Below are 27,166 nucleotides of genomic sequence, written 5' to 3'. Positions count from 1 at the left end.
TAACAATTCATTATTCTGAGGAGTCTCACTAACAGTTAATATTTTATAAATACTTGGCCACTATCTATTGCAGCATGCTATTTTAAAAACAGCTCTTTTTCTATCATTCTTACGGGAGAAAAGGGAGAATAAAAGGTAATTGTGTGATGCTTCACAAATCTATATTTAAAGTGATTAAAAATTGGGATGATGCTCCCATTGTGAATCTTCTTAGTGATGACAATTGATAATAAAAACACACAAAGAAATGGAATTAAGTATTCCACATTCTTTTGCATATCCTGGGGTTTTTTTGTCTAAATAATAGCTTAGTTTTTCATTAATTTTTTTTATTTATTTCTTTTTCATGTTCCAGTTAATTACCTTTATATTGATCAAAGCAACTTGTGAGTCTTGAGTTGCAAGTACTAAACTAGAGAGTTTACTTCTCACAGTTCCAATTCTTCTGTGATTATGGTCTATTAATGTTACCACATACTTAAAAGTGCTTGTGAGGCTGAGGCTTACTTTCAAACAGAACGGAAGCTGTGGGAAATATTGGAAAGACTGAGCATGAATAATTAAGTTATATCAGCATAAGCTATAGTCCTATTGCTACTGTGTATTGCTCACAGTCTTCAGGACTCTGCACATAAGTACTTAAAAGTCAGATGTTAGGAAAAGGCTCCTGCCAACTCCCTCCATCTTAGCACTGCCTGAGGGTGGGATTTGTTTGACCTAACTCCAGCTGTCAGAAAATTAGGTGCTTAAAAGATATCAGTCACCTATTCTGGCACAAAGGAGACAGATTCACATGCACAGAGATTTATCAGCAGGCTCTATAGCTGGTGGCATACATGGGCAGTCAAAGTAGCTTTTGGGCAAAGATAAAACCAACAGAGAGAGAAAAGGGAAAATGAAAAATTTCCCTGGTGGCCATCAGTGGGAGAGAAGTGACAAGATCCACAGCTGAGCACCCTCAGGTTCTGCTTCCATCAGCAGCAGGTGTTTTACCAGCACACATGCACACAAACTTCAGCAGTACCTATATGGGTGTCTTCAAGACGTGCTCAAACTGACAGCTTTTACAGGCATAATGTTGTGAAGTGCTGATGGAAGCACACTTTGGGAGGAGGTGCTGCAACCAGTTAGGCTGTCTGCATGCATGCCATTTGGTCCACTGAGTAACCAAAATGTGGGGAAAGGATGGAGAAGGGTGACTCTCACACTGCTGGTGGTCATTCCTGCAAGAACAAGAAAATATTGTCATAAGAAATGGGAAAACACTTCTGTTGTGACTTCAATGAGAGAATTGAGCTGCAAGTGAAAGACAGGCTATAGAACTGCAAGTAGAAAGCCCTTTGTGATTGAAAACACAAAGACACTGTGCAATACTACCTTGGGAAGGAATGGATCACCCCAGGGAAATGCATGTCTCCAGTGGCTGCAGAGGGATTCCCATTGAATTTTGTTGTTTAACTTTTTGTTCATATGACTTGAATCCTACTCCATATACAAACATCTGACAGCATGATACTTTTAATGGGAATTTATTTATTTGCCTTCAGGAATCCTCATAGGCTGTGCTCTTGGTAATACTATATTTTTCTTGGTTATACTTATATCTATCTTTAGCTTAGCAGCTTTTAGTAGAATACTTTTATTTATATCAAAATGACATTCTCTAAAGAACTGACACTCTTCTAAAATGATCTGAGAAAATGGTCTTGTTCACACTCAGCAGTTGCAGCACTTCAACTGTGCTAGGAAGCCAAAAAAGGCCAGTATGCAATAACTGAAATTATGCCTAAATATTTCAGCAGCATGTGTTGTTATGTCATCAGTTAAATCTAGCTTATCCAGGCTTATTCCCATAGGGTTTAATGAACTGCATAGAGTGGTAGTACTTCAGACCCATTAGCAGCTGGAGACGTAAAACAACTTCAGAGGAAGAAATCCCTTCCATCACAGAAATAGTTACACGGCACAATACGTCATGTAGAGCAGGGCTAAGAAACCATTGTAGAATGATTTACTGACTACAGCACTGGTTTTTTATTCTTTTTTCTGCTTTCTACCACCTGCTGTATCCAGTTTTTAAGTTAGATTCTTCTTTTGACAGAGCATCATTCATGCAGATCACTGTCCTGTTAAGGTTATTTTGATATATTTCCTTTGTGTGATTCCCTCTGTGAAGATCAGGCCCTTCACCCAAGTCTACAAGGTTGAAGAACTTCCTGCTGTTCAGGCTATGATCTCTAGTTCAGGAGTGAAAGGACTAGTAGGAATAAAACTAGTCCCCAGGCTCTTTAACATAGAGTACCTCAAGTACAGTGAACTGGTTTACCTGATCCCAGCTCTTGTACTGCTCATCTGTGCCTCATTCAAAGTGGCCTCTCTCATCTTTTGATGGGTGCATGAATCTCTGGTTGATAGCACCCATCCCAAACCTACAAACACACAGATGCAATTGCAGCCAGGAGTTGAGTTCTGACACTCAGATTGACATAATCAGTGATCCAAATACCAATTGTGGGATCCAGTGTCAGCTTCTCCTCCCAAGGAGTATAGATGCTATTTCTATCAACAGTGAGAGGTGTCTGATGACCAGCAGTGAGCTTGGCTGGTTTGTCTGAAATGTGTAGATAGTACCTTCATTGGTCATGTAGTAGCACCTTTTAAAAGATTTTTGTTAAATAGTTATCAGTTTTGCAGATATAAGCATTTAACAGAATAATAATTTCTGACAGTTTAACTAAGGTTGAAAGCATCAAGCACTGGCACTTAGATAACAACACTGGCAGGAAGGTTTTTACTGCATTAGATGCCAATTAAATTACTGATTTCATAATTATAAATCAGCATGTTACAGTGGATAATTAATGTTGTCACACTCAAGCTGAGATACTTTATATAAGCATAACCCTTTCCTCTGTTGATTTGCTTATTCAGGAAACAGAAAATATTGCATATAATTTTTTAATATTTGAATACATATCTTTTAGGATTCCTGCTCCTGCCTGCAGCCATAGCAGCATTCTGTGCTATATAATGGTTCAATTTAATAAGTGTGGACAGTGTTCAGAAGAGACTCAATGACCTCCAGGAAGAGAATTTCATATAAAATTAAGACTAGTATGGTGGGCAAAAGAAAAACAAAGCACTTAAAAATAATTTCCAGGTATAGCATTTTACCAATGAGAAACCCTGTCAAAAGGAAGGTTGTTTGGAAACTCACAGTAATAAGGACTTGGTGCAGAAGGTTTGTTTGCTGTTGTAGAGTTGCTCTAAATTATAAAAGAGGTGGTGGAGAGGTAGTCCTAGAATAAGGTCTTCAGTTCTTTAACAAAACATAATATTCCCAATCTTTTAGGCTATTTGAAATTAGCTGTGGTCACAGTGATTGGTTTTAAATTGATAAGTCACAACAATAAATGTATAGAGAACCTGACCAAAAAACACAGGACAAACTACAGATTAAAACACTATAGGAGAAAATAGGGTCTGATTTTTTTTCCTCAGAAATAAGAAAAGCTAATGATAGTTGACCATGTATCACCACAATAATTCTACTTTTAACCATGGATGTATTCTACTGATTTGTGCTGTGAATTGGGAGGCCAAATCTCAAGGCCGTTCCCATCTTCAGGGAGTTTAAAAGCACAGCTCCCCTCACCAGGAGAGCAGGGCAGATTACTGGAACATTTTCCAGCTCTCTCTTCTAGTTGGGCCACATTGAAACCAGGAATGCAGAAGTGATGGGACCAGAAGAAAGACAAATACAAGACACCCATTTCTGGTTTAAAATGGAAGGCACTCTTGCTATTAACCAGACATGGGATTTCAGCTTCTGCTTTCAGAACTCTTTGTGCTTCTATTATATTGAAAAGAGACCACAGTTGCTTTCAGCCCGGTAAAAATGGTAACCCTGACATCTATGGAGATGCACGTTCTGATTTGTAAGGGGATCATGCATGGGAGATGAATACAATCAGAAGTTGCTTTATGATTGTCTTCAGCCTCTACATCTTCTAATGCCATCACTCTGCAGCATGCCTATCAACATGCTTTCCTTTTCCAGCTGTTTGGTTTCTTTAGTTTTATTTCTTTACCAAACCACAAAATTCTGGTCAAAAAAGCAGAAGTGCTTTCCTGACTGCTTTATAGGATCTTGTGCCCTGCAAACATTAGGTTTGATTGTGGAGCCAAGAGACTGCCCAGTGTACGTGACAGTGGAAAGTGGCACCTGCTGACCCAAACATTCATATTTACACTAAAGAGAATTAAAGGAAGTACTTTATGATGATGTAGATCTAAAAAGACATGACTTTTTCAGCTTATGGCTTTCTGATAAAAGTGCATGAATTTAACAGGGTAAAAAGTGAAAACTAGTCTATTTTAATCTAATTGTTCCAGATTAAAGTAGAGAAAATGTTATATTGTTGTAAAATGTCTTTATCTTATAGTAGAAAGATAACTGTGATGCTTTTATGAGTAGAAAGGAGTGATACAATGACTGATTAATCCCAGTTTTCTACATACATATACATTCTCTATTTTTGACATCAATACAGTTTTCAAACATTTAGTTGAAAGAATTAGTCCTGGTTTGGGTTTTTTGTAGTCCACAACTTTTAAAATTGAAAACTAAACCTATTTTTGATTATTGGGACAAAAGCAACACTCTCTTTATAAATATGTATATACACCCGAAGTTAATCAGTTCACTGTTCTGGAATTAGCTGACTTGTTTGCCTTGGTGTGTCGCCAATTAGCAGGAACCTAGGGATACTGTCAACTGACAGCTGGAAAGAGATCCCAAGTTCTGCAACATACGGTTTGCTATGTTGTACAAAACCCTGAGCTCATGGTATTAATGCTTTTAATGTTGCTTATTAGAATTTTCATCAACAATCTGTCTGCTACTTTCTAATGAGCAAAATCTACCTCTAGAACCCTGCAAGGAGCTGATTGCCTCAACATAATGCTCTTCTGATGTTTGAAAAAGCAGCTTTTGGGTTGGTATTCCTAAAAGGAGCTGGTGAATAGAAAAACAAAACAAGAAAAATCACAACAGATAAATAGAATGGGGAAAGAGGGGAGGAGACTGAAGGCAGTTCTTTGTCCAAGAAGTTGCATAATTCAGAATGATTTCCAAATAGAATGCCTTTAGAGGATAATTAGATGTTTTTTCATGGGACTCTAGCCTTAAAATAAAAATACACACTATAAGAACTAAATTATTATTATTTAATGGGTCCAACAAATAGTTGGATTCAAATAGTTTTTCAATAAATGAATGTGAATGGTTGACTTTTTTCTAGTGTAGGATACACATGCACAAATATAGTCTACTGACATAACAGGTACAATATAGGAAAACAGTTTACTTCTTTTAAGATTTAGAAGAAATCACAGTTGTTTTCTGATTCTGTTTATTCATGAAAGGCTGGATGAATAAAACACAATCACCCAACAAGATCAGAAAGTTGTCCCCCAAACACTGAAGTTATTTGTTCTACATCTTTAATTTCATTCTTCTCCAGAAAAAAATGTATTTTAGAGAGTATATCCTATTTATCCTTAAATATATTTAGAGAGAGAGAATGCAATTCTTCTTACATTTCACATATGATCTGTAAGAGCAATACTTATGTTACATACTCCTGAAGTCCCTGCCACAACTTGGGAATGAGCAGCCAGTCAGAACCTATGGCACAGGATGTGGCTGGAGTCATAAGAGCTCTGTGAGAATTACACATAAACAAGTCAAGATTAGTATTGATCTATTTTTGCATTATTTACAGTTACCCTTGAGTCCATGTGCATGGTTTTGATGGAGCTTAGCTGCATTAGGATTCAAGCTAAATATCACACTAGAAGCCCCCCCAGGGAGAAAAGCTTTCTGAGCACAGTATAATGGAAAACACATATCTACAGAGTGCTAAAGATGACTACATAACCCCCTGTGTTGGCTGTTACATAGATTAACACATGACTGTGCAAAGTAACACATATTTGCTGATAAGGTAGAAGTAATATATGTAGCAAAGGGACTAAAATGAAAATTGCCGCATTTCCTCCTTTGCCTGGAGAAGTTTCACCAGTGAATGAAAACATTAGGAGAATGATAATAGAAATGAAGAAAACTTTTTTCCACAGAGAAATTTGAAAACAAAACTTTGACAGGAGTGAATGACCTTGCTTGTTTCACAAGCTTAAGTAAGCTCCTGCTGGCAGTGCTCCTATCTGTTGAAGGACAGATAACAATCCTGCTGTTTATGTCAGGGTTTACAATCACTGTCACAGAGCTTGTCCTGTACTGTCTGTGGGAGAAGTAGCAGAGAAGAGTGCAGACTAGAAATCACTGTTATTTATGAAGAAAGAGATTTCACTGTGAGTTAGAGCATTTGAAATGTACATATCCCTCCTTTGAGTTTTGGCAGTCTGAGCAGATCCACAAGCGGAACCTCTGAGTCAGCACTATCCCTGATAAAGCTACACAAAGACAGTTACACAGTGTTAGGAGAAATGTGTCTGTCTTGTCCACGTGTGCGGGCACCAGCCAGTGCTCCACAGAGAAAGTAGGGCTGCGTGTAGCACCAGCTTAAGGCCTTAACATTGGTATCAGCCAATTTTGATGGGGCAACAGGAGATGTGGGGCTGGTACCGCATTGTACCACTTTTTCCCAGATATGGTCTGTTTTCCTGTATGTGAGCTGGAAGGATAGCAGTCAGCAGAACAGCCATAATAATGTTCTCCCTTACCTGGGATAATTTTCTTTCTCAAGTTATGTTGGCTTTAGAAGGCAGTATCTGTTGCAGTATCTGTGAGAGCAGCTCCAGTTTCCTAGTGAGTCTAATACCTTGAGTTATAGATACAGGAAAATGACAAGTTCCCTACTGCATAAGAGCACAGGACTTGCTAGCATAGGACTCGTTAATATTTTTTGATTCTTCATCAGGAGCCATCGCAATAGGACAAGGAATAATGGATTCACACTGAAAGAGGGAAAATGTAGGTAGATATGCAAACAGCTGGTGAGGCACTGGAACAGGCTGTCCAGAGAAGTTGTGGATGCCGCATCCTTGGCAGCATTCAAGGCTTGGTTGGATGGGGCTCTGAGCAACCTGGTCAAGTAGGATGTGTCCCTGCCCATGGCAGGAGGCTTGGAACTAGATGATTTTTAAGGTCCCTCCGAATCCAAACCATTCTATGATCTTTTAATAATGGATTGTTTCTGAACAAATATACATAGTAGAAAAGAGTGAAATTGATAGCTGTCATGGTTTAAGAATAGTAGTATCCAATTTAGTGCTTCTGAAAAACCACACTTCTGCTTGTTCCTCCTTGCCCCCCCAGCTGGGGGCACTAAAGGCAAACATCACAGGTTCAGATGTCCTAGAGAGCTACCAGTAGGAGTTTACAGGAGTCAAAAGCATCACCACTGGTGAAAAAATAACCCCTCCATTGTTGCTTAGCCTATTGTTTTTTAAAGATTTCTTGCAAGAGTTCATCTGGTATCAAAGCCCAGAGGAAACAGTCCTTGTGTTTTAGGGACAAAAGGGTGGGTTTTTTCCAGAGCCAAAAGAAATGACTAACAAAACTCAGCCTTCTTAAACAGAAGTTATTATATGTCAATTTCTGAGAAGTGCTATGTTATTGAGATACACTGCTGGAGGAAAAAATAAATCCATTAAGCATAAGGGCTCAAGAAAAATAATGTTTTATTCTAAATAAGCTTGTCTTGTACAAAAAAGCATTTTTGTCCATATTAATAATTCCCTAACTACTCATAAGGTTTCATCACATTTTGTGAGGTTTGGGTATTCCCTGACCTGCAAATCTTCAGTGCTTAACTTTCAAAGAAGTTGGATGCCATGTCACCCAGGATTTAGGTAGCAAGAGTTTTGGGTAAAAAGCGGGCCTGGTGTCTGTATTCCTGGAGGGAGATAGAGGAAGGAAAAGACAACCATGACAGGAAAGATGGTTGAAAGGTAAGAATCTATTCTTCTTTCTGTTTGGGTAAATTCTGATCCCAAGTGCCTAAGACCATGCTGAAGGATGGTAAAGGAGGAAAAATCTTCAGAAGTTGTGTATGATGGTGATCCCTTTGACTTGACACAATGTGTTCACTTCCAGCAAATTGGAGGACACAAGGTGGAAGAGCACCTTTGTGCCTAAAGAGGTTCTGCTGAGGAAGCCTGAGAGGATGGCCAGGGCTATAATGGTCCTTCAGCCAGATCAAATGTTTCTGCATCATGTTGTTCAACACATACAACTCCAAAATTCTCTTCAGCCAGAAAATAAAGCAAAGGAGATTTCTGTCAGTACCACCTGCTTAGACCAGTCCCTTTCTGCAGACTTTCTGCAGGTTTTCCTTCCTGGAAGTCACATCAGGGTTCTGCTGGTTGCTTCACCTTGAAGAGATATGACAACAGAATTAGTTAAAAGTCCTTAGAAAGTAAAAGCATGATGATGAAACACTAATAAAAGTCCAACCATTACCAACACTGCCTGTGTAAGTCAGGAGAGCTGAGTCTGCTTTCGGCTGACCCAGCTGTTCTGCAAGGCAGTAAATTCTGTCAGATTTCACAGAATTGCCCTCTCCCACCTCCCAGGGCACATGTTCACCATCAGCATTGATTTCTGTATGCATTCCCTAAATGTAATGTGAGACCTCAGCTGAGGTTCAGCCTTCCCTCATCAAGCAGAGCAGTCACACAGCCAAGAAATCAGAAAGGTCTAGCTGGACATGGTGGGAAAATGCGTCTCACAGATATAGGAGACTCATTCTTTAGATAGGAGAACCAAGAAAACTGTTTATAAGAGCTGATCCAATAGAGAGTTAATTTCAGTTCAAAATTATGCTATATTATACCACATTAGATCTGTGGCAGAAATTACTGTAAAATCAATTTTAGCACCCCAGCCTATGCAGATATCAGTTTCATTTTCTGTTTGGTTTTCTGATCTCAGTGCATTTTCCCAGACTCTTTTTTTGTTTGATCACACCTTGTTGAGTTTGTTTCCTCTTCTTCCTTAGTGCTCACTCCCTTGTGGGTTCGCTGTAGTTTATTTTTCATATGACTGAGCTATGCACACGTCTGTGCCAGTGCAGGAGCTTCTTGGTATGGTTGTTGGCCAAAGACTGTATTCACATGGTTAAATCTTTGACTCTTAAAAATTTTTGCATAAGTGGAGAGTGCTAAAGGTCTAGTCTGTTTTTTCTCTGTTTAGTCTTTGGAGCTTTGTATAAGAATTTTTTCAGATATTCTGAAAATGGATGTCACAGATTTCAGTATTATTGGGAGAACCTGTAGTTACTAGTCAACAGTTAAAGGGTATTTTTTGTACCGAAACTAATTTACAACTACACACTCGTACAGAAACAGTATAAATTTTAGTAAGCGGTATTTCTTCTAGGAATAGGTCAGAGATGCAAAACACCCAAAAAGTATACTTGTATCCCTTCAGAGCTGGCTTTCTATACTGTATTTTTTTGTTTTCTAAATATGCAATAACTCTTGCCAAGTATTGCATAAGAAGATATGAGGGATGCTAAAGATGTGTCAAAATCATCTTTCACTGAGGTATTTTTTAAATTAATCTTTAAGCTCTAAGTTTAAAGCTTGGTAAGGCAGCTCAGTTTAGGGAGGTGCCTTATTTAGGAGATGGACTCTCTTGTGTTAGATGATTAACTGTCATCATAGATTTTGAGGTTTTACATTTATCATATTCCAAGCTCCATGGAAATTCTTTGAAGAATTCATCTTAATATGTTTTCAGATTGCATTGAAAACCTATAATGTTATCTTCTGTCTTTAAAAGCCATTGGGTTATGGATTCCTTTCTATGAATTTTTGATAAAGTGGTCTAGAACAAGGAAAAGAAGTAGTTATTTGTCAACTAATCTCATGAAATCTGTTTTTGCTCTTTAAATGCTTGCTTTGTAGAGCTAACCAAGATCATGCAAAAACTCCCAGCAGATCCATGATTAAGAAATAGTTTTGTCTTATATAGTATTTACTGCTGTTAAACTTCTACACTTTTTATGAGAAAATAGATCCCGTTTTATTCAAAGAAAAATTTAATAACGGAAACAATTTCATTGCTTAGTTTCATCATGCAGTTCTGTTCCCTATGCGAGTGTCATATTAGGAAAACCAAACTTGCAAAGCTGAGTGTTTCTAGCAGCTGGTCTTGGAACTGAGGTTTCCCTTGGGACGGTGGGGAAGAAATCCTTGGTGTCCTGCACACAGCTACAGATGCACCTGCTAAATCAGCTGTGCTCCCCTTCTCCATGAAGTGTATGTCTGTGCCACCATGCATCTCTGTTTCATGCCACCCAGCCTCTTTGGAACCTCATCTCCATTTTAAAATATGTATAAATCTGTTTTGTGTTTGGTGCAGCCCCTGAGTGCTGGGCAAAGCAGAAGGTTGCACATGGGTTCAGAGCATACCATTTGTCTGATTTATCTACACCAGTTGCATTTCCCTTCACCTCAGTAAGCTTGATGTGCTGTATCCCTGCAGCCTACTTATCCCACAAAAAAGTGTCCATTTTCTTCCTGATGACAAAAGCTGAAATAACTAGAATACTATTTCCCTACTACTTATCCTCCTTCAGGAGATGTGAAAGCATGTTCTGAGAAAACGACAAAAAGGTAGATAAAATGCAAGTGATACTATGAAACTCAAAAAAAAAAAATAATAATAGAAACAATTCAGTGGATGCTAATCTTTCAATCAAATCAGTTCAGCAAGTGTGTTGAAAGAAATGGTGGGATGTTTTGAGTCTTGATATTTTCTCAAATATTCATAACTACCTTGAAGAAAAAGAGAGCAGTTATATTTCTTTTGAGGGCATGTACAATAGGGCACCAGAATGCGAAAATCAGTTTTCTGTGTTGTGCAATATTATTCTGATAGGGAAGAAAAAGTTAAAAGAAGTTAAATGGTTTGGGGTTTAGTTTTGGGATTTTTTAAACCTACGATTCACTAAAGAATGTCTTACAAAGTCTTGTATTACTTGTTACAGCAGTTTTTTATGATGATTCATAGCTGTGACAATTCAGCCTTTTGATATCAAAACCACTTTGTGCAAATGCTCTCTGCTCCTTTGTTCCGCTGACAATATGCAAAACCCTTCTTATATCTCTTGGGATGTTCCACTATTTGAAATTTCTAACTTCAGTCAACTGTTTAATCAATATATTTTATAAAACAACAAAGCTTTAGGATTGTTTTCTGCTGTTCCAGGCATCACTAGCATAAGGAAGAACAGTGGTTTTGTAGGTTTAAGTTTAAAACAGTGGTTTTACCAGCTGTTGGGGAAAACTGCAATTACATTTCCTTTGTGTTTACTTTCTGGATATGTTACAAAATTACTATAATTATGTAGAATATAAAGTGATGATTATAGGGTTGGCTTTTTGCATTTCAAAACTATAAAGATATTATAATAACGTCACGTGTCTGAGTTGCTCTCATGGAAAAGTGAAGGGTACAAGTTTCCTTCTGGCTTTAAATCAAACTGTTTTTGGTATATTTCAGGTCAACCTCTGCAGGTTGTAACCACTGCATTAAGCCCTCCAGAACAGCTTTGGAATATGTCATCCCCAAATAAAAGGCATTCAATTTGCAAACAACCTTTGAAACACTGAAATGACAACGAATCTGTTTATCTGGCCTGGCAACCAACATCTCATTCAAATCTCATTCCCAGCTAGATTTTGATCACTGAAAAATTCAAACCTTTTTTCTATTACTTGTTAAGAGAGAAAGGCATGTGAGCAAAATGGATATGTTTTTAACTGTTGCCTGGATAGGTAAATTATTTTCTTGAATAAATTATTTTTATAGGTTAATTTCTTGGATAATAAGAGTTTTGTATCTGTGATTCTGGTGAAAGAATATTTTTAATGAAAGAAACTCGATGAACTGATCATGATGTGGGTTCCAGTTCTATGGAGGTGCAAGAATAAAATGGTTTTTTTTAAATAGTCATAGCCATGACTCTCATCTTTGGTATATTCCCAGCTTCTAAATCAAACAAAGCAAATACTTCTGACAAGTGGCAGGAAAGTACACTGGGTGCCTGGGGCTTTGCTCTCTTCTGTGGGGAGAATACATGTCCTACTTAAAATTCCTGCAACCTAAGGAGCCTCACTGTGCAGAACTTTTGAGTTCTAGATGGGGGATAGTATCAAATAAGCCATCCAACATGTATTTTTGGAGGGGAGGGAAATGGAACCCAAACAGAAATTCCAGAAACATATTTCTTTAAAAGGGTTTGGTTTTTTTTTTAATGGAACTCTGGTTCAAAAACTTTTTTCTTCTCTCTTATCAGCTTAACTTTCCCTGTAAACATAGAGTCCAAAACTTAACTGGAAAAAATACAGTAAAGCTTCTTTACTAATGTCAAGATAATCTTTTAAACATAAAACCCAGAGGATAACAGTATGAATGCTACCTCTAAAACTGGGTCACTCGTCACTCTTCTTAAGGAAAGTTATACTTCCGTTCTTATTGTTTATCAGAAAAAACAGTGCTTTGATAGGACTAAAAAATACTGCTAAAACAGCAGGATATATTTTAAAATATTTTTATTATTCCAATCCATCTTGTTTCTCAGAAGTTTTCTTCTTTAAAATTTTTTAAGGGATAACCCAACTAAACTCTTTTCTATTATTTTTTCTTCCTAAATGCTACACCTTTATTTGTATCTGGAGTCCTACAACTACCTAACTTGTTTCCCAATTACTGCCATGGATTTTCTAGGCAACTGAAAACTTTTCCAGAGCACCTTCTGTGTCACCCTTTCTTCACGTCTATGACAGTGATTATCTCAATCTATACTAAGACTGAGATACAGTGGTGAATTTTTTATGCCCTGCTTGTGCTTACGGTCTGGTTAGCTCTGGGTGTGGATGCTGAATGTATTTAATGCTAATTCATCACTTCTGGTCCCCTGGAGAAAAGCTAAATAAAGTTTGAAAGTGGGGGGAAAAGAAACCTTTCTTAGGTAAATGAATGCAGCATTTTTTCAGGTCAGACACTTATTAGTGGAAATCAATGTATCATCATTGACTTCCATGGAGGTATGGCAAATGACATCATGATGGTATTTGCATTTGTTGAAGCTTTGAACGAGATCTATAAAGTTTTCATATGGAACAGATTTGTTGCACTGGGAGTTCTTAAGACTTTCTCTTTGGAGTGTTTGGAATTTGCTGGTTTTCAGACTTTTCATAGCACTATGAGGTAGCATATTTCTTGTTTTGCTGGGATTTCCTAATTAGCAATGCTGAGCAGGAATTGTTTGAAATGCAGTGTGAATTGCTGCATCTCTCTGTCCATATTGCACATTTTAAAATTAATCTGTTTCATCAGAAATGTGTCTGTAGAAATTAAATGACCGCAGCTGCTACACCTGGGTTCTTGAACCTGAAAGTTTGTCTATGCAAGTTCTCATTTGAGAGGTATAGTTCATTTGCATATACATATTTGCAAATTGGATTACTCTTTTGACTTTCAGCAAAGCTAGTTTGAAAAGTCTAAAAATTTTTCCCCAAAAATGCAAGATAACATTATTCATTAATTGTTTTCCGGTTTTGTCTTTTTTTTTTTTTTTTTTGGCTGTGTATAATATTAAGCTTATTTGATGACAAATTGTCCATATCAGTCATCACGGGAGCTAGAACTGGTGGGCAAGCTGAGCTTCAGAAAAAAGAGAAGTGGAGGTTATATGCATGCTGTGACAGCAATAAACCCAAAGACAAAGCCTTCTATTCTGGAGAAATGAGGGTTAGGTCCTTTGAACCATCTGTCTCACAGGTCTCCAGAGAAGAGTAAGAAAAAAGGAGTAAGCACTTACTGGACACAGATCTTCTCAGATATTGATTTAAGAACGATTCTTTCTTTGTACTCCTGAAAGCAGTCCTTCTAAATGGACTAAACTTGGTGAATTAAACCCCTTCCTCAGACATGCATTAGTCCCTACCTGTACTGAACTTGTAACTGCTTAGGGCAGGGTATAGAGAACATGGCTGAAAAAATGTCTGTATGTTTAATTCAGCTCTGCCTGGTGCCTTATTCATTGCCTTGATGTTGATCCCTTAAGAAAACCAGAGGTAAAAGTGGAAGATTCATGGACATCAGAAGTGTCACTACAGCCTGAGCACAAGGAGGTGTAAGAACCTGAGCTGACATCAGCATTTTGGTAGACCCACACAGCTTTTTGCATTGTCTGGCATCCAACTGCCTCTGACATCCATTTCAGTCTCTGCTGCTGTGTGCAGAGAACACCTTAGGTTTCAGAGAATGGCCCTTGAAGACCTTCTTGGGTCACATGCTGTGCCACATCCACCCAATCTGCCAATAAACCATGGAGGTTATGCAAAATTAAGTTAAGAAGGAATTGTAAGACAATAAGAGATCTTCCTCTCTATAAACACCTGCTTTGAAAAGGTGGTGCTTTGCTGATGAGTATCTCATGTTGTGGGTTTTTTTAGTGTTGCCAGTGTTCTTTAAGCACGATACTTTGCTGCAGTTTTGTAAAGCCCAGAGTCAAGGGAGCACGTAAGAACCCCAGTTTTCATTGAGGAATGAATTAAAATAGACCTCAAGTTATAGGAAAAGTAAAACCTAGAATGCCCTAATTGCACATGGAAGATCACCATAAAATAATAGAAAATAATGCCTCTATTATCAGAGGAGGGAGGAAATTCTCTATTTATATTTTAATCAGAAGGAGGTTTTTCAGCTGCAAAAGATTTTTGTGCTATAGCACTGAGAACTCCTAAGAAAATTTTTTTCTTCATGTCTTCAAAGCTCATGGGTTGAGTAGTACACACATGGAGCTAAATCAATGTTCTTCATGTCCAGCTTGTTATGTCAGGATGAAGAGCTAACAGAGTCTCTGCTTAACTTTTTGAACCCCATTTGCAAGACGTCTGTGCAAAGTATTCGTATTAATGTTAGTGGAAGTCCTTAGTGAGAAAGGCCTAGGAGGATTGCCTTTAAGGCTTCTTGGCTGCATCATGTAACTCATAGTTTCATAGATTGATTAGGAGATTCTAGGGCTGCAAACTAGTGCTAAAGAGAAGACATATTGGCCAAGATTTGTGGCTAACCAAACTTTCTATGCATCCACAGAAGCTCTGTCGCTCTTCCACACAGTCTGCTGAAACATTATCACATTATTAGCATTGTTTCAGTATGATTACAGTTTCTACTCATTTCAGGGTCTTGTGTTGTTCTTACCACTCTGATGCCTGAGCACCCTAAGAATGTACACTTAATTTCCAAAAATGATATGCATGAGAAGTGGTTATTCACTAATGCTAATTGGCTTCTAAAAAGCCAAAAAGTTTTTCAGATAGCACTCATCTTGATATGTTAAACAGAAATATTGGAAGATATTCACCAGTGTGAAAAGAAAGTCTTTTGAAGCATTCATCTTCCTTTCTCAATGAAGCAGCTTCTGTCTCTTGCTTGCCTATCCTTGAAAATCTTCATTTATCAAATACCTCTTTTTTAGTTGTTTTTCCCAGCCTTCCTATCTGCTTACCTGATGAAACTCTAAAAGCCAAAGACAGCAATTCTTGGTGGTCAGTTCTAGAGGATCTGCTGTTTTTGCCAGAGCTGGCAAACATATGAGTGTAGAAATAACATGAGCTTAAACTATTTTCATTTCAGTTGCTTTCTCAATTTTTAATGAAAGCTGTCTCCCTTTTTTTGAGGAAGGATTTTTTTTCAGGCCTGTTTTTTTCTTAAGCAGCATTGGATAAAGAATACTGTGCACACAAGTAAAATGGAACATCAGAGATATTTAGCTGGATTGTTAAGAGTTCTCATTCTTCCAGGTAATCACAAAAAGCAGTAGGTCACCTTAGAGCAGTCTGTAATTACATTTTTCTTTTTTTTTTTTTCCTATGAGAAAGGATGATATATTGAAGCTGCCTGAGCAATACTTTTTTTTTGGTAGTCTTAAGTAAAGTAAATATGACCATGGGGAGGAACTGCCTTATCCCAACAGACATGATGCTGATCTCTTTTGTGCCAAAGTAAATCAAGAATGATTTTACCGATGTCAGGACTGCTACATCAGTAAAATTCTAGTGGGAATATGGAATATGGCACAGTATCTTTGTAAAGAATAATGAAAGATTGCAATGGGAATTGGTGTGCCTGTGTACCTCTGCAGGAAATCAGTGGAATTTGGTATTTTAGATGGTTGAATAAAAGAAACTTCTAGTTTAAGTTAATCAGGGCTAAATTAATTGATCTGACTTGTGACAGGAGAACACTGTGAAACTTTAACCATGTCATCTGAGACTGGACTGAATATCTCTGCTCTGTAAAGGAAAAACGGTTTTCAAATCTGCTGTAAATACGATAATTGCTGGCAGGATTTGGCTAGGGTGGGGACTGATATAAAAGCAAATTGGAAATAAAGACTGCTGCTCTATCTCAAATGCAGCTGTTACATGGTGCAGAGCAACTCTTTCTGTGTGTGTTTATGACAGAAAGCAGGAAACAGCAAGATAACTTTGTTAGCACAGGCAAATTTTTGGATTCTTCATGGCTGACAGTGTCTTCACTCAAAGTACAGATCCAGTTTCTGAAAAAGTGGCCATTTACACCGCTTAAACAACTGACTGGGTAGTGATAGGCTGCATTTATAGCCTGTACAGATATACAATGCATCCGTACCCAGAGTGCTGCCTCGTGCACCTGGCAGCTGTCCCTCGGCGTGCCTGTGGAAAACTCCCATTTCCCCACCAGTTGTAGGTGTCACATAAGGCTGCTGCTGCTGCAGTCAGGAGAGAGAAGGAGTCCAGGGGCAAGGTACTGAGATCAAAGGATGCTGCCTTTGAGGAGGGGGTTGAATCAGATACCAGGAGGTTCAGTGCAGCATTTCACTGCCTGCCTGGAACTGTACTAAAACCCTTCACATTGAGAAGATGTGAAGCTCCTATAAATGTAGATGTAATAAATAAGCTGTCCAGTCAGAAAAATTAGAATAAAAAGTAATAATTCATCTAATTTATATGCTCATCAGTTTAGGGAGTGAAGATCAAGGAGAGACATTTAACTGATTTTACAATTGGCCTGTGCTTCATTCCCAAATGAGAAAAGAACTTTAATGGGCAAACTAACTGAAAAGATAAGTCAAAGTGATATCTGCATTCAGATTTTATTTACTGCTCTCTAAAATCTGTGCATCTTTGTAAGTCAGCTCAGGTCTGTGAAGTTACGTTTGCGTGGGACTGTATTTCCTCTGGAAAGCTGACGAGGCTGAGACTCTTTGGGTCTCATGCATAAAATCTTATTTGGGATTCAGAGTACTGCTGTGTAGATTTCACTCAGAATGATAAGCTCTTTCCTCCAAGCAATGCCTAGCTTCTTGTGGGAAGCAGCGTTTGATCTGTCAGGGGAGCCAGGACTTCTGCTCAGGAGAGTCACCTGGAGGCAAGGGGCCTCAGGGTGCTTCAGGTCCAATCTCTCACTAAAAACAGGCCAGTCACACAGCAGGTACCTCAACCTCTTCTCAGTGCTTGGCATCCTCCCACTGTGCACCTTTGAGGAGAGACTGTTTCCACCTTCTCCACATCCTTCTCTCAGGTAGCTGCAGACCACAGCAAGGTCTCTCATTAGCCTTCCTTTCTTAGGCTGAACAAACCCAGTTCCCTCATCTTCTCCTTGTCTCTCATAGGCTGCAGTAATGGGTATTCTTGTGGGTTTTCTTGTCTCTTTAAAAATCTGGATAACCAGAATATTTGGAAGCTGCAGTTGAGAGGGCAGGAAACGCAAACAAAAATATAGCTATCCTCACACTACCTAACACTAAAATAAAGAAGAGCTTGCCTGTGAACTCATGGATTAGGAAAGACAGAGTACCCATGACAAAGGAGAGAAGAATCCCTTATGGTGGTTTTTCAACTGTTCACTTACAGATTGTATCAGACATTACATGGTAAGATGTAGTGGGTAGCTGTGAAGAGATGAAGCAGCTGATACTAACATACAGAGATTTGGAAGGTAAAAAATCCATAGCAGTTATCATAATATATGCTGCTTTTCCCCTCTTCCTTTTGCCAGAAAATAATTTGTGTCATGAATACATGTTTTTAAATATATTTGAATGTAAAAATACATATTTTATGAAAAATAAATTCATAACAAATGTCTTCTTTTTCAATATGGGTACCTTAACTGCATGCATGAAGTGTTTGGACAGGGTTGTCAGTTTGTAATGTGCTGATGAGCATGTGTGAGTCCCACTAGCCCTCTTCACTTTCTCACTGTCACACAAAGCTGCCGAGGGTCACTATGTGTTGTAGCCTTCCCTTCCCAGTGAGCATAGTATACCCCTGTTGCCAGGGCTGTGACATGAGTGCTGTCATAGCTCCATCCTCTCCTTGTACCCTTTTACACTGTGTCTCATGTAAGTGTGATGAAAGGCATCTCTCTGCGCCCAGGCAGGGACATTCTTCCTTTTTCTGACTCTCATAGAAAACAGGTTTCCTGCTAAGAATATTCACATTGGCCTCATGTCTGCAAGGGAGTCTCTCCCTGAGTGGAAATTCGTTATTTATTTCCTCCAAGAACCAGTGATTTCCTTGTAAAGCTGACCTATTTCTGTAGATCATGCAACAGAGTTTCCACTGCTGTAGCTGTCTGTACAGTTGTGCTGAAGTGCTGAATTTACATCAGTAAAGCAGCTACTCTTGTCACAGGTACTAATTTGTACTGAATAAATGCTGCAGAACTGGTGCACAAGAACCCACGTAAAGTGTGTATTGTACATATTTATTGTACATATGAAATATGGTGGATTATAGGGATATACGTGCCCTTTTGTGGTACTTTGAACAGGGCTCAGGTATAAATGAGATTTTCTGTGCTGAACATACCCCTGTTCTAGGGTACTTTGAGAAAATTTGTTCATGATTATTTTATTCTTGCTTTTCTTATTAAATATTTATTGCAACACAGCTTTGTTATTTAAGACTACTGCCTCAAGAGATTTACTGCACATTTCACACCTTTTCTTAATGTAATTTTAGTTCGATAATTTTTTTGACTTGTTATAAATTTCTTAGTGTAGACTCACTACACTAGGTTTACACCATAGTAACACATTACTTAGTGTGGAATGCTGATCTCACCTTTTGCTTGACTGTTAAACAGAGGAAAAAAAGGAGGTTTGTGCTTATTTTGAAATGTGGACACACTGGCAGAGTGTTTACCAACTTCTATTACCTTGATGCAAATATTCTCAGCCATGTTTTATCACACTGAAATTTGGGTTCAAAAGGAAAAATATATCTTTTTAAAAGTACAGGTTGTTAGTATTTTTGGGGACAAATCATTGATCTGCTTGAAATTCATTCCATCGTGCAACCGAAACTTACTTTGGAACTGAAAAGCTGATGGCGAACACAGTGGTGCGGTAGCCATTGTGACCTGCCATGACTGCACAGGTCTCAAAAACATTTTGACTAACAGCGAAAAGGTAATATGTAGCATGTCAAAATTTGCAAGAATGGAGGGTTGTTTCCCTGAGGGTAATTACGCTTCATATTTATGCAGCAGGTGGAAGAAACTATAGAAATTCCTCCCAGATTTCATCAATAGCTCGCGGACTATGTGCGGTCAGCTCTGAAGAACTGTGCTGGAGGGTTTCCCAATGCTTCTGCCCCAAGGCATTCTGTTAGAAAGGTTTATCCCAGAGACACAAACACTAGAAGCTCTGGCTTCTTAGAAGTTGAGGCAGTCTGATTAATAGGGTTGGACAGATGCCATAGGCTCAGAAGTTTGGGGGTTTTCTGAAAATGATTTTCATGGAGCAGAGGAAAGTCAGGGGAAGCCTGAAAATGAAAATCAGTGTAAGTGATTGATAAGTGATTTTATTTTTTTCTTTGTCCCCTGTCACACAGTTATGGCTCTCTCTATCTGTTTTCATGGCATTATGGCAAATTCATTGTTTTTGTAGGGACCAACTCTGACTGTGATTTGAACCTTCCAGTGTAACCTTGACACTTTGAAAGTTAATGCCTTCTGTCTCACTCTGTAGAAGTGTTAAGCATGATTCAGCTCTCATGGTTTAATCTAGCTCATTTTTTTTTTCATTGAAATGGACAAGGTGTGTGCACATGACCAGATTTTGGTATTTTTTGAGGAAGAGTGACTTTCATGTGTGAATAAAGAGAAGGTCATTTACAATGTCCAAGTGTTTAGCTGCTTGCTATTTTCTAAACTAGAAAAATAATTCATTAAAAAAAACTAAACCAAAACAAAGTAATTGAAAATTTCTTATTAAATTCTGTCTTTAGATGATCAGAAGACTCTCGTCATCTGTTTTTATAATACTTCTTGCAGGGTTCTTGTTCTTGAACTGCGCAAAAACCCCCAATGTCTAACTGATTCAGAAAGGGAAACCTGTAAACCAACTCAAGTCCATTATTTAAAATAAACAAACATGATCTTCAGCAAGTCTTACTTTTGGTGTGGACAAAGACTCTAGTCTTAGGTAGAGTGGGTAAACACACACTGAAAATGGATAGTCACTAAACAAGAATCTCTAGTGTTCTCATTAGCACAAACAGAAACAGTTAAATTAGAAATCAAATAAGAAAAAAATTATTATGTTACTCCATTTAATTTGATTTTTCACTTCATATGTATTCATCTAAATTGCTTACAATAAATAAATTTATTATATTTGTGATCATTTATATATAATTACCTATATTGATATTTGCATATATTCCACATTGAATTGTGGCTTTTATTGGTAGATCTGTCATTGCTGAAACTTGTTGTATATCATTAATGAGTCTTCATCAGATAATAGAAGATAAATTCCATCTAAGTTTGAAAACAATCTATTCTTTGTAGAATATATGTGTTCATTTAAACTGAACAGTATCCATTTTATAAATGTCTACATATTGTCTCCTCAAGCCTGATGGGAAACCAGTCCATTCTGCAAATACAGAATGCCTATAAAATGATAGGACTTTTAACAACATTATTCTTAGGGAGCTTGAGTACTGCCTTAGAAAATTTTAAGTAATTTAATTCATGCAATACACCTAGGAAAGAGGGAAAATATTTATACGCAGCTTTTCTCCAAAAGTGTTTTCAAATTTCCTTTCTTTTCTCTGAAACCTCAAAAGGTGGTGATGCTTGCCATAGCACAGCCCTTAGAATGCATTGTATTTTCCTTGTGAGCAACTCAGTTGAAAGTCCTGCAACTCAGAGCAGGACTTACTCGTGATACATTAGGAGCCCTTGAGAGCTCCCTCTTAAGGGACTTATCACATTTGCTTCCCTCACTCTCTGTGTCGCACAAAGGAGTGATAGCAAGCACTGTTTGGATCTAATGCTACAATCTGTATCTCTAAGTATCACTGTCATCAAAGGAATCAGACCCTTATGATTATCAAAGTCCCATTCACACGACTGAGAGATGAGTTCATTGTCTTTTTCATGTGACTATTAATCTCCCCCCAGGGAGAGCTTGTATGTTCAGAGAGATGTTTTCTAGGGGTTTTTTGTTTGTTTGTTTGCTTTCTGGAGCCAACTTATTAGTTCTCAAAGACACTGTACATGATACTGGCACGATTTCTCAGAGCAGTAGTTGAGATGTTTTACTAGTTATTTCAGCCGAACATTTACTCTGTGAAACTGATCTATCAAAAGAAGGCATTTGGGACACTATCAAGTCGATCTAATGTATGAGCTCGAATTATTGTATCATTATAATATGGTGCTTGGTGTCTTTTGTCATTGATTTGCCTACATTTTTTTAATTGCTCAATCAGAAGCCATTTATCTGATATATTATTAATGAATAAGTGCTTGTGATGGAAAAACAAAATATTCAGTGTTGCAAATCATGTATCCTACAGGCAACTGCAGTCAGAAGTAAACTGCTCTTGAGCCAAGTGGTTTATGTAATGCAGATGGAAATTATGTGTTGAAATAAACACTTCATTGAAAAAAAAGGATGGCTGCTATTCTCCTAGACTTTTACAAGATTCTACGTTCTTTCATTGGTGCAAAGTTCAGTTTCAAGTGTGCAAAGGCATCTGCACTTGTTAGACTCCAACCATACTATAAGGTTCTCAAACTGGTCATTCTTTGCAATATTTTTGCAGAAACCTTTTGATTTAATGTTGATCCTCTACTCACAAGTATTTTTTCCCAACTAAGAGAATAATTGCAGAGTTAATGTCTTTTGGCAGGTCACATTGGCATTGATGGTTTTGAGGGCTTAACTGTATTTCAAATTCCTTGGGACCTGATTTTCTTTGAATGAAAGTAGATATGTTCATGCCCGAAGCTAGATATTGTAGTACAGGGTTTGCAATTAAGTACCATATTCACATTTGTGTCTGTGACCCACTTCTTCAATATGGAGGCATAGTTTGATTATTAAAGAAAAAAACCAAGGAAACCAAAACCAGAAAATAGAAAAAAAACAAGATCAACTAAACAATTCTCACTAAATGCTGTTACCATTTTCATCAGCTATGTCTGGCATTGTTCTCAGTATAAAAGTAGTTTTTCCAGTGATTTACAAAATGGTTGTAAAGTACATTTCTGGCCAATGTCAAGGGTGAAATGTAGCAGAGTAGCAGTAGCATGTGCAATATATTACCTCTTTCCATTAAATAAATATCTAGCATTCCTTTTTCTGCAGCTCACTTAAAATAAGTGTAATTAGCTATTTTCTGTCATTAGGAATGACTTTTGTTTGGGGCTTATTATTGTGAAATGAATTTGTTGTAATTTTCCTTTCCCCTTCCCCTTCCCCTCTAACCTGTGCTCCAGATTCCAGCTGCCAATGTTTACAAGATACTGACACAGTATTTCCAGAAACATGAGCTGACAAATACTACCTCTAGGGCCCTACTACAAAAAATTTCTTTTCATTCTTAAACAGGGAAACTGAGAGTTTGGGTTCTTTCAGTTGTTTGGTTTGGTTTGGTTTGTTGGGTTGTTTTTTTTTTTTTTCAAATATGCAGCAAGGGTCTTCTCTTTTTGTACAGGCTCAGGGAGTTGTACACCATTTCAGCAGAGATGTCTGATCTTTCCATCTGCATACCTGGAGATGCTTTATTCCCTGAATGGTCTTTTCAGTAACCACTAAAGACTTCGTGGGACTGAACACTGGAACAGATGAGTTAAATCCTTTTGGAATGATCTTCATCAAATGTAGATGTACTGGACTTTCTGGATGTGCCTAAGGACACAAAGGTTAGTGTCTTCCTTAAAAGCCTCAGGTTTCAGGACTGCTTCATTTAACATTTAGCACCAGGGATTATGTTTCAATTTGTTGCTTAAACAGACGCACAGATGAATAAAATGGTGATTAACATTGCACATATAGCTGAGATCATGCTTTTAACTACCACGCAATAAATGTGCTTAGTGAGCTCGGGCAACCTAAAGCCTTCTAAATTACTTTCTGGCCAACAAGAGAAAGCTCTACCCGTGCTCTGAGCTTGATTGCCACTAATCATTTTTGTGGTATTTTTTCTAAACTTGTGTTTAGTGCATTTCAATCACTCTCACCTGATTTACAACCAGTAAAAAGGGGACAAGAGTGTTCTGCTTACCTCTGTTCATGAGATGGCTCTTGTTTACAGTCAGTGGGGATCAGGGGTAGGTGTTTGTTCAGCTGTGTGCTTGATTGTTCTAGATGGCATATAGGCTTCAGGGGAATGCCAAAGACACACATAACATATTGGAAAAATTAATTTCCTTTTAATGGCAGCTATTCACTTTCTGGAAACTCTTGAGATTTTCATAAAATGCTTTTCTACCCTTTGATTTCTCTTAAAATATTATATAATCCACTGATATCATTCTGACACTACTTTGCCATCTCAGGAAATCAACCTTGACCAGAACAAAACATTGACATTTTTCTATGGTATGATCGAAAACATAGAAGAAATAATTTTGTGAACAGATATATGCTCAGAAAGGTGGTAGAATGTGTGTGGGCATATGTGCGCATCAAGTCATGTCTCAGACACATAACTGACAAGGAAAGTAACAAGATCATAAAGATACATCAGGATTTTCAGCACTAATCATAACATTATAAAAAACCACCATGTTCATAATGATGTCGATAATGCTATGAGCAGTAGAGAAGAAAAGTGAACAATCATGTAACCTTGATTTTATTCTTTGATTGCCATCTGTTTTTCATCTTTTACAGAATATTCTTCAGGATTAATGCTCTATCTGGGTTTGGGGGAAGAGGGGGGAAAGTTCTTTTCAGTTTTATTCTGTCAACTTCATCTTACTTCATATGGACATTTAAAAAAAAAATTTAGTTTTACAAATGCTATATTTTCTCATTAAACATCTCCACAATCTGTTAAAATAATTTCAGCAAACCTATTGGCTAAAGTAGATGGAGATCAAACTTGAGCTATAGAGCTATAGAGCTCAAGTTTGAGCATTAGAGTTATATGAATTGAGTTCTGCTTTTTCTTTTCTGTGGAGGGATTCTAGTGATGTCTGAATAATAGCTTTCTAGTCAATCTTCTTCTGTCTGGTACTCTAGCTAGCATTTTTGTTTGTATTCTAAACACTCCCAGTATAAAATATCAGACGACAAAAATATCATCTCTCATCAAAAATAATTTTTTGCCCATTGGCACCAAATGTCTACTCCAGACAGGAAAAGAGGAGAAAAAATGAAAATAAACACAAAAAACCCAATACGGTTCTATTTTATCTAAGTTCTATTGAAGTTACTGTGAATTTTTTGTAATAGAATTCAAGAGGAACAAGAATGTGAATATAAAAATACAGACTCCATTTAAAAGCAGAAGGTTAGAGGAGTTGCAAGATTGTGCAAAGTTTTCTGTGTGGAGGAGAGCTGTGTTTGTTCTGTGGGGTGCCCTCAATGTGATACCTAAATATTTTCCAAGAAAGTGAAATTCATATAGAGCAAACATTGCAGCTTTAATATGTGGATTTTTTAAAATAATATTACACCTTTTATACTTCTCTGTGTGTTTGTGTGTGTGTATTGTGAGGTGAATGAATATCTCAGTTTCAGAGTTAAAATGTCAAATGCGTTGCAAACACCATCTTCCTGCACTGTGCCTATGTTTGTACTTCTTGGGAGATTTGTGCAATATGTCTGTATGTGGACTGATAAACAAACATAAAGGATAGGATTATGGGTTTGGCTAGCTCAGTGTAGTTATTGGTAGAATCTTGCTGTTTTAGGACAGATAATGCTGGAAGATAGGATCATAGAATGCTTTGGGTTGGAAGGGATCTTAAAGATCATCCAGTTACAACCCTCCTGCCATGGGCAGCGACACTTTCCATTAGACCAGGTTGCCAAAGCCTCATCCAGCCTGGTCTTGAGCACTGCCAGGGATGGGGCATCCACAACTTCTCTGGGCAACCTCTAGCACTACTTCACCATTCTCTGAGTAAAGAATTTCTTCCCAACATCTGATCTAAACCTGCCCTCTCTCGGGTTGAAACCATTGCCCCTTGTCCTGTCACTATATGCCAATATAAAAAGTCCCTCCCCCTCCTTTTTGTAAACCCTCTTAAGGTAGAGGAAAGCTGCTATAAGGTCTCCCAGAAGCTTTCTCTTCTCCAAGTTGAACAACACAAGTTCTCTTAACCTGTCTTTATAGGGGAGGTGCTCCATCCTTCTAATCACCTTTGTGGCTCTCCTCTGGACCTACTCCAACAGGTCCATATCTTTCTTGTGCTGAGGACTCTGGACCTGGATGCAGCACTCAGGTGGGGCCTCATGAGGGCAGAGTTGAGGAGGAGAACCACCTCCCTTGACCTGCTGGACATTTCTCGGTTGAAGCAGTCCAGGACGTGTTTGGCTTTCTGAGTTGTGAGAGCACACTGTTGGCTCATGTCCAGCTTTTCCTCCATGAGCATCGCCAAGTCCTTCTCCACAGGGCTACTTGCAATGAGTTCATCTCCCAGTACTCATATCTGGAATTGCCCCAACTGAGGTGCAACTTGCACTTGTCGAACTTCATGAGGTTAAGCATCCTCCATATCTTTCACTTTACTTACAGTATTGCTACTAAAGCATACCTTCATTAACACCAATATATAAATTTGGATGGAAAATCATGTTAAAAATTTTGCTTTGTTCTTCATTTTTGTGGATTTTGTAGTTAATATTACAAAAAATGTTACAACTATTTGATAGATTGGAGAACAAACTGTCCTTGACAGGTAATAGATATGTTCGTTTAAACAGTGCAAATCAAAAAGAATAAGCTAAATTATCTGACTGGCTGCAAAACTGATGGAGTTCCACCTGTCCAAATTTTCCATGGTTAATTTTTGTTACTGGCTGAATTTTATCAAACATGTGCAGCTAGATTTATACACAAGGCTTGCAAAAGCTTAGGTAGCAAAAGTAAGAAATTACCCAGATGTAAGTGAATAAATGATGGTTATACTGAATTGAGTACCTAATTTCTTAGGTCAAAAGAAATATTGTGCATTTAATGAAGAAAAAAAAATGGCTTGGGAACTGGGAACATTTGGCATAACCTGAGACTTAAAACTGACCCTGGAGATTTTATGTTAAGCCTACAGCATACAAGCTATATCCCGGAGGCTACAACTTCCTCCCAGAGGTCGGGAGGAGAGTCTCCTGATACAGGAAAGACTGAATTCTGCCCTTCCATGTCCTAGGAGGTTGTATCAATGTGTGGAAATAAAAATGTCTTCTGTCAAATATATTTTGTGACCAAAAAAAACCCCAGAAGTGATCTATCCACCATTTCAGAAGTAGGTCAGAGCTGTGAATCCTAATCTAAAGCAACAAGACTGCAACTCAGCATAAAGTCCCTTAAGATACAGAAAAACAGGTTGTGTTTAAGATAGGTCTATACCCTTGTCATCACCTTTGCCTGTCTTGTTGGTTCTCCTGGGAACCACCTTTCACATAAGAGTAACCTCATCTTCCTCTCAACCATTATTTCCTATCAGAAAAAACAAAGCTACATACATCTATCTGTAACAGCAAAACAAGACTTAGGCATGAGTTTGATCCCTGGCTCGTGCTCATCCATCCCATCTATTCACATATTTCCTCGGTTTTTCCCCACAGTCCCATTCAATGCATGGTAGATTTCAGGGAGCAGA

General features: G+C 37.9%; 1 protein-coding gene across 3 annotated transcripts in view; it reads left to right on the top strand.

Moving 5' to 3' along the window:
- HS3ST5 (heparan sulfate-glucosamine 3-sulfotransferase 5) overlaps window positions 1-27,166 on the top strand; it is a 193,443-nt gene that overhangs the window by 77,038 nt on the left and 89,239 nt on the right. For all 3 annotated transcript variants that reach the window (XM_042016973.1, XM_042016971.1, XM_042016972.1), the window contains exon 2: window positions 23,050-23,257. The gene's annotated coding sequence lies outside the window, so the exon portion shown is untranslated. The remainder of the gene's footprint in view (window positions 1-23,049; window positions 23,258-27,166) is intronic.

This window comes from Corvus kubaryi, unplaced genomic scaffold (genome assembly GCF_017639235.1).
Source record: "Corvus kubaryi isolate FWS band 111438036 unplaced genomic scaffold, C.kubaryi_AGA036_p1.0 split3-73, whole genome shotgun sequence".
Classification (NCBI taxonomy): Eukaryota; Metazoa; Chordata; class Aves; order Passeriformes; family Corvidae; genus Corvus; species Corvus kubaryi.
This window is presented reverse-complemented; position numbering and strand designations above follow the sequence as displayed.